We start from the raw sequence: 6,321 nt of genomic DNA, 5'->3' as shown, positions 1-6,321 counted from the left end.
TTTGGAAGGAATGATGCTAAAGCTGAAACTCCAGTACTTTGGCCACCTCATGCAAAGAGTTGACTCATTGGAAAAGACTCTGATGCTGGGAGGGATTGGGGGCAAGAGGAGAAGGGGATGACAGAGGATGAGATGGCTGGATGGCATCACTGACTGATGGACGTGAGTCTCAGTGAACCCCGGGAGTTGGTGATGGACAGGGAGGCCTGGCATGCTGCGATTCATGGGGTCGCAAAGGGTTGGACACGACTGAGCGACTGATCTGATCTGATAATTTTTTTAGGCATTTCCCTAATATTAGGCATCTAAATTGCTTCTGAGTTCTTTCTATTATAGATAAGTACAAAGTATTCATTCCCTTAGATTTTGTTTCTATTGAGCTATTTCTTTAAGATACAGTTTTAGTTGTGAAATTCTTGAGAAGAAAGGATAGAAACAGCTATGTAGCTCTTACTATACACTGTTCTTTTTTTTTTCTCAAACAGATGGACTAATTTAAAATGAAATATTGCTACTTTTAAAAGAAGCCATTGTCAACACTCATATTCTACAATAGGGAGAAAAATATCAAGCTTCAGGAATTTATCACTCCAAGTGTTGTTGTGAATTGCCCTTGAAAAAGATAGTGACAGACCTCCTCCTCTCCCTTGAATTATATTGCATCCCAGAGGACTGAAATGGTCATTAATTTTTAATATTATCTCTTCTCGGTGAAAAGTAAAATGAATTTCCTTACATATTCCTGTAGGATCGAAGTCCTAGAAACTCTGAGATTTCAAAGCATCTATAGTGAGTCTAGAAAATATTACCCAGCTGCTGAGTTCCTGAAGGAGATTATATAGCAGGAATATGAGCAATTATCACCCACACATCAATTACCATAATAAAAACTATGGAGGTCTGTACAATGCTTTCCTGTTTAGACAATATTTTTTCATCTTTTGATCTTGGAGAAGGCAGGGGTTGGGGGAGGGTAAATTACACTGGTTTGGGATTTGTGAGATACAGAGGACTGTATGCCAGGAATAAAGGTTGTGTCTATGTCCTTGCTGAAGCTAACAGTCTCATTAGATTAAAAAGACATCACACATTAAAAATTAGCTGTATGCCAAAGAGGGTGACATTAAATACCTTACAAGCAAAAAATATAATAAGTGTCAGAATATAAAAGAAGAAAAATTTAATTGTTCTTGCCTTGAGTGATCAAGGTAGTTATTATTGCTGAGGTATGGAAACTCCTTTTCAGAAAAGTCATATGTGATGCATGTCCCAGTTATACTCTGGCCCTTCTGCTATCCTCCCATCATCACCTCAGTGCACCTGATCCAGGCCTTTGGGAGCATCCCAAGTGGTTTCCTTTAGGAAGGTCAGCCAAGTTCTGGAATCTCACACTTCCTTGGCCATCTCTGGAAGTAGATTTTTTAGCAACTTGAGACCAGAGTGCTGTGCCCAGTGACCCTCCACCACTCTGTAACCAAATATTTCTCCTGCATCAAAACTAGCCAATGCCTAAAAACTTTGGTCATGCCTGAGTATGAAAAATATCAAACTATAAGCATGGGCAGTGAAAGTTGCTGCTGACACAGGGAGAAAACTAAGTGCATCCATTCATTCAATGAATACTTATGGAATACCTACAAGACATCTGGCACCAGGTGCTTATACACAGCATTGAAATATGAAGGGAAATGTAGCACTTAATTCTGAATATAGGACAGAAAATATTCACATAATTTATCTGCAGTAAGAACAAAGAAAATAACTTACTCCAATCCCCTTATTATGAATATCAAGCAACTAGACTTCTGGTTCACGATGGTGGAGTAAAAGGACATGTGCTCATCTCCTCCTGCAAGAGAACCAAAACTGCAACTAGCTGTTGAACAATCATTGACAGGAGGACACTGAAACCTATCAAAAAAAGATACCCCATGTCCAAAGACAAAGAAGCCGCAGGGAGAGGATAAGAGGGGTGCAATCATGATAAAATCAAATCTGATACCACTGGGTAGGTGACCCCTAAACTGGAAAACAATAATATCAAAGAAGTTCTCCCACTGTCATGAAGGTTCTGAACCCCAGGTCAGGCTTCCCAACCAGAGGAATTGACAAAGGGACTGGGAATCTCCAGGGAATCTGTCTTGAAGGCCAGCGGGATATGACCGTAAAAATTCCACAGTACTGGGGGAAAACAAGACTCCAGTCTTGGAGGACACAAACAAAATCTTGTGCACACCAAGACCCAGAGGAAAGGAGCAGTGATCCCACAGGTGACTACATATTAAGTACCTAAGGCCATCAAAATGACTTACTCCAGGTTGATAGGTAGTTAGGGTCCGAGCCAGATCTTAGAACTCAAATCATCTTTGCTAATTCATCATACCCAAAGGTTCCATGAAGACACTTTCATAACTTTTGCCTTGTTGAAATTTTCAATTCTCTTCCCTGAAAGAAATTGTGAAAAATGTCTCTCAATGCAAAAGTACTTTTTGTTATCTTTCTTCTTATTATATTCCATGGTTATAAATTCTTCATTATCTAATATTTATTCTTCAATGAAGTGGACATGAGTAACTAGGTAAACATCTACAATGTTTCACAAACCATTATAGGGGCTCAAATAATGGAAAAATTATTAAAGCTGTATTATTCAAGATAGCCACTGGCCAGATGTGGCTAACTGATTTTAAATTTTGAATTTAAATCACATAAAATTAACTATTCAGTTCCTCAGTTGCATTAATTGTGTTTCACACATTCAGTAGCCACAGGTAGCCAGTGGCTACTGTATTGAACAGTGAAGATATACAACATATCCATCACTGCAGTTCTATTGCCAAGTGTTGTATTAGAGTAATGAACCCACTTTCCACCCTGCATTGGAAAGAATAAATTAACTTGCAAAAAATTCATTTTTTCCAATACATTCTGCCTTGAGTAATAAGATATTTGCATAAAGATATGCAGGGAGGATTTTACTGAGAAGCAATACAAGGGAAATACAATCATCTCATGTTTTCTTGCTTTCCTATGTGCAAAACTGAATGCTTAAATGACATTCTTTAAATGCCACAGATGCTCAAAGTCTTTCTTTCATATAATGAGAGTTTGAAAGCTTTTCCATAAGTCATGTCAAACGGTTTATGGAGAAAGAGCATTATTCCTCCCTGGTGGCTCAGCAGCAAAGAATCCGCTTGCAATGCAGCAGATGCTGTAGGAGCCATGGGTTTGATTCCTGTATTGGGAAGATCCCCTAGAGAGGGGAACAGCAACCCATTCCAGTATTCTTGCCTGGAGAATTCCATGGACAGAGGAGCCTGGCGGACTACAGTACATAGGGTTTCAAAAGAGTTGGATATGACTTAGCAAGCAAACAATAACAGCAACAACCAAGCATTACCATTCACCATAATACTTACTCTCTAGCACATATATTAAATATAAAACAAGTAATATATACTAAAGAAAACACATATGATTATTTAGGAAGAAAAGTTATTTCCAAGTGGCTATGGCAGCCCACTCCAGTACTCTTGCCTGGAAAATCCCATGGATGGAGGAGCCTGGTGGGCTGCAGTCCATGGGGTTGCTAAGAGTCGGACACAACTGAAGCGACTTAGCAGCAGCATCAGCATTCAAATGAAAAACCATAAGAGGAAAAAGATAATATTTTTGACTATGAATATTAAATTGGGCACATCCTTTTTCCAAAAGTAGAGAATTTTGAAGAAAATCATGGAAACCTAAAAATACATTTATGCAATACATTATAGTTGCAAAAATTTTAGAAAACCTAAATGGCTGTCAATATAATATTAACAAAACAAAATATTCACTTCTACAAAGATATCATATTAGATAGACATAAAAGAGAATGACCAAAACAAATGAAAACATTGTCTCCTCCCAAGAAGGAACAGTATTATTTCACATAAAGGAAATAAAAAGTGTGCATATACAGAAAAGGAAAGATAACCCTAAATACTAATGTTGGTCAATAGTATTTATTTACCCTGTAAGTAAATAAATAAATAGTATTTATGTACCCTGGTCAATAGTATTTATTCTGGTTGTCTACTATCCTCTATTTCCCTCTTGCCCTCTCTCTTTTGGTCTCCTCACCTGTCTTTGCTGATTGCTTTTTTGATATTGAACATGTACTACTATGGCATGCATGTGTGCATGGTCAGCTGTTTCCAACTCTTTGTGACTCTATGGACTATAGCCCATCAGATTCTTCTGTCCATGGGATTCTCCAGGCAAGAATGCTAGAGTGGCTTGCCATTTCCTCACTATTAGTATAATGTAAAATGTATTTTCTTAGCAAAAAAAAAAAATGATTTCCCTAACTGGATGCCATTTTAGTACAGAGTTCAAATAACAAATACATGATTGTATAAACAAACAAATAAACAGAAATAAATTTAATTAACTTTCCCAACATGCCTAAAATACAGTTTTGGGACGCTGTTAATAAATGAAATAGAGTTTACTTTTGAGTATACTATACCAAACAAGAAGTCCATGGGGTCGCAAAGAGTCGGACATGACTGAGCAACTGAACTGAACTGAATACCAAACAAATCTATAAAGAATCAAGCTTTTACTTAGTTACTGGCCTTCATTAATAGTATAAAAGGGCCAATGAGAAGAGCAAGGGGAATTTAGAAATAAAAAGAAAACTGCAACTAAGGATATATAGATTTATACTATGGCACTGTGTCCTGAGAGAGAGAACTATTCCCCAAGTTTGAGTTTTAATTAGATTTTTGAAACCTTTAAGGTGAAACAAAAACAAAAACAAAAAATCAATAATGGTAAACAAAGCAGTTTACATGCCCATTAGTCAGGTTACCAGCTTTGTGTATCTTTTTAAAAAAATATTTATTGTGCAAATTGCAGACAATAAATGAATTTTCTAAAGAATACCTTTTAAAAGAAACTGAAATATTGTAAAAATTCTTTCCTTTTACTTTGAACCTTAATGAGATCAGGTTCCTATGGTTATTACAAATTGGGGAGGGAAGAAAGAAGAATAGATGAAGTGGGTGGTGATGGGAGGAAAAGGCCTAAACCATTTCAGTAGAGTAAAGACCAATTTCATTTTAATATAATTTTTAATGGCTGTTCAAACTCCTATAATGCATCTACACAAAAGACTTCAGTTAATGTGTGTGTGTATTCTGAACAGTTCCCCTCTTCGACCCTCCAGTTTAATTTCCGTTCTTCAAATGAGATGAATGGAGCGTGAAGCAGGTCATATCTCAATGCTGACACATGGGTTGCTGATAGAACTCACAGCCTGGAGAAGAAGCCAGTTTGGAGATTAAATCAAAGCAGCTCTGAATAGATGGGAGGTCAGCCAGGGCCAGCTTTGACATTTGATAGGACCTTGTGATCAATCAGACCTTTCTTCACTCTTGCAGTCTTCCTTATGACAGTGGCCCTAAAAAACAGATGGGCTATGTTACAGAGTGCAGGAGAAGCACTAGATTGTGAAAGGAGATAGGTGTCAATACTATCAAAGGGACAACTGTTATTTGAAGCAGCCAGCAAATCAGAAGGCCCTGCTTTGCTGAAATTGCTATGCTAAAATGTGCCTTCCATGATGTGGAATTTGAGCCTTGAGAATGGTGAGATAATTTTGAACGGCTTTTAAAAATTTCTTACCTCCTATCCATTAAACTGTATACTTTGAACTTTCCTAATATCCTAAAATTAAATTCTAGCCAATCTTTATGAACAATCTGTGTTTCCAGCAAAGCCGAGCTTAGTCTTTGCTGTATTTCTTTGTTTCTGTGTTTTCTGGGGCGCACACACACACACACGTACACATAAAACTAACACGTGATAACCTTTGGAAGAAAGGAATCAGAGGGTATTAATGTGCAGCACTTGCTGGGTGGGGATCTGAACATGGTTTCAGGAAATCCCCATCACATCGCCAAGAGGGTCATGAAAAATGAATAGCCCTGGAGCAGCACCGTGACAGACTGTTTTAGTGAGTGGTAATGGGCCATCTCTAGGATGACAGGCCATGTTTTATAACTGTGCAGGCTATTGGCTATCACACCATTCATTATGCCTGCCTGATTTAAGGGAGATGCGTTTTACAGGGGTGACATGGGAGCAAATTATTTTCAGGAGTATCACATCTCTCCCTTCTCCTCTCCACCTACCTCTTCATCATACCCACCCTCATCCTAGTCACAGTGGCACCACTCTCCTATTTACACAAGCACATTCTCTGAATTCTTCCTGTCATAGAGCATTTCATATTCCAAACTGACCTCTCCAAAATGTCTCACCCCAATGTACACT

At 38.0% G+C, this 6,321-nt stretch overlaps 1 long non-coding RNA gene across 1 annotated transcript in view; it reads right to left on the bottom strand.

Annotated features, from left to right (window-relative positions):
- LOC104992725 overlaps positions 1-5,793 on the bottom strand; it is an 18,971-nt gene extending 13,178 nt beyond the window's left edge. The window contains exons 1-3 of the long non-coding RNA XR_825735.1: positions 5,300-5,793; positions 2,313-2,445; positions 1,768-1,849 (exon numbers count right to left, since the gene is read on the bottom strand). This is a non-coding gene — a long non-coding RNA (uncharacterized LOC104992725). The remainder of the gene's footprint in view (positions 1-1,767; positions 1,850-2,312; positions 2,446-5,299) is intronic.
- Positions 5,794-6,321: the final 528 nt, after the last annotated feature.

This window comes from Bison bison, unplaced genomic scaffold (genome assembly GCF_000754665.1).
Source record: "Bison bison bison isolate TAMUID 2011002044 unplaced genomic scaffold, Bison_UMD1.0 scf7180017864222, whole genome shotgun sequence".
Classification (NCBI taxonomy): domain Eukaryota; kingdom Metazoa; phylum Chordata; class Mammalia; order Artiodactyla; family Bovidae; genus Bison; species Bison bison.
Note: the sequence above shows the minus strand (reverse complement) of the source record. Positions and strands in the feature narration are given on the sequence as shown.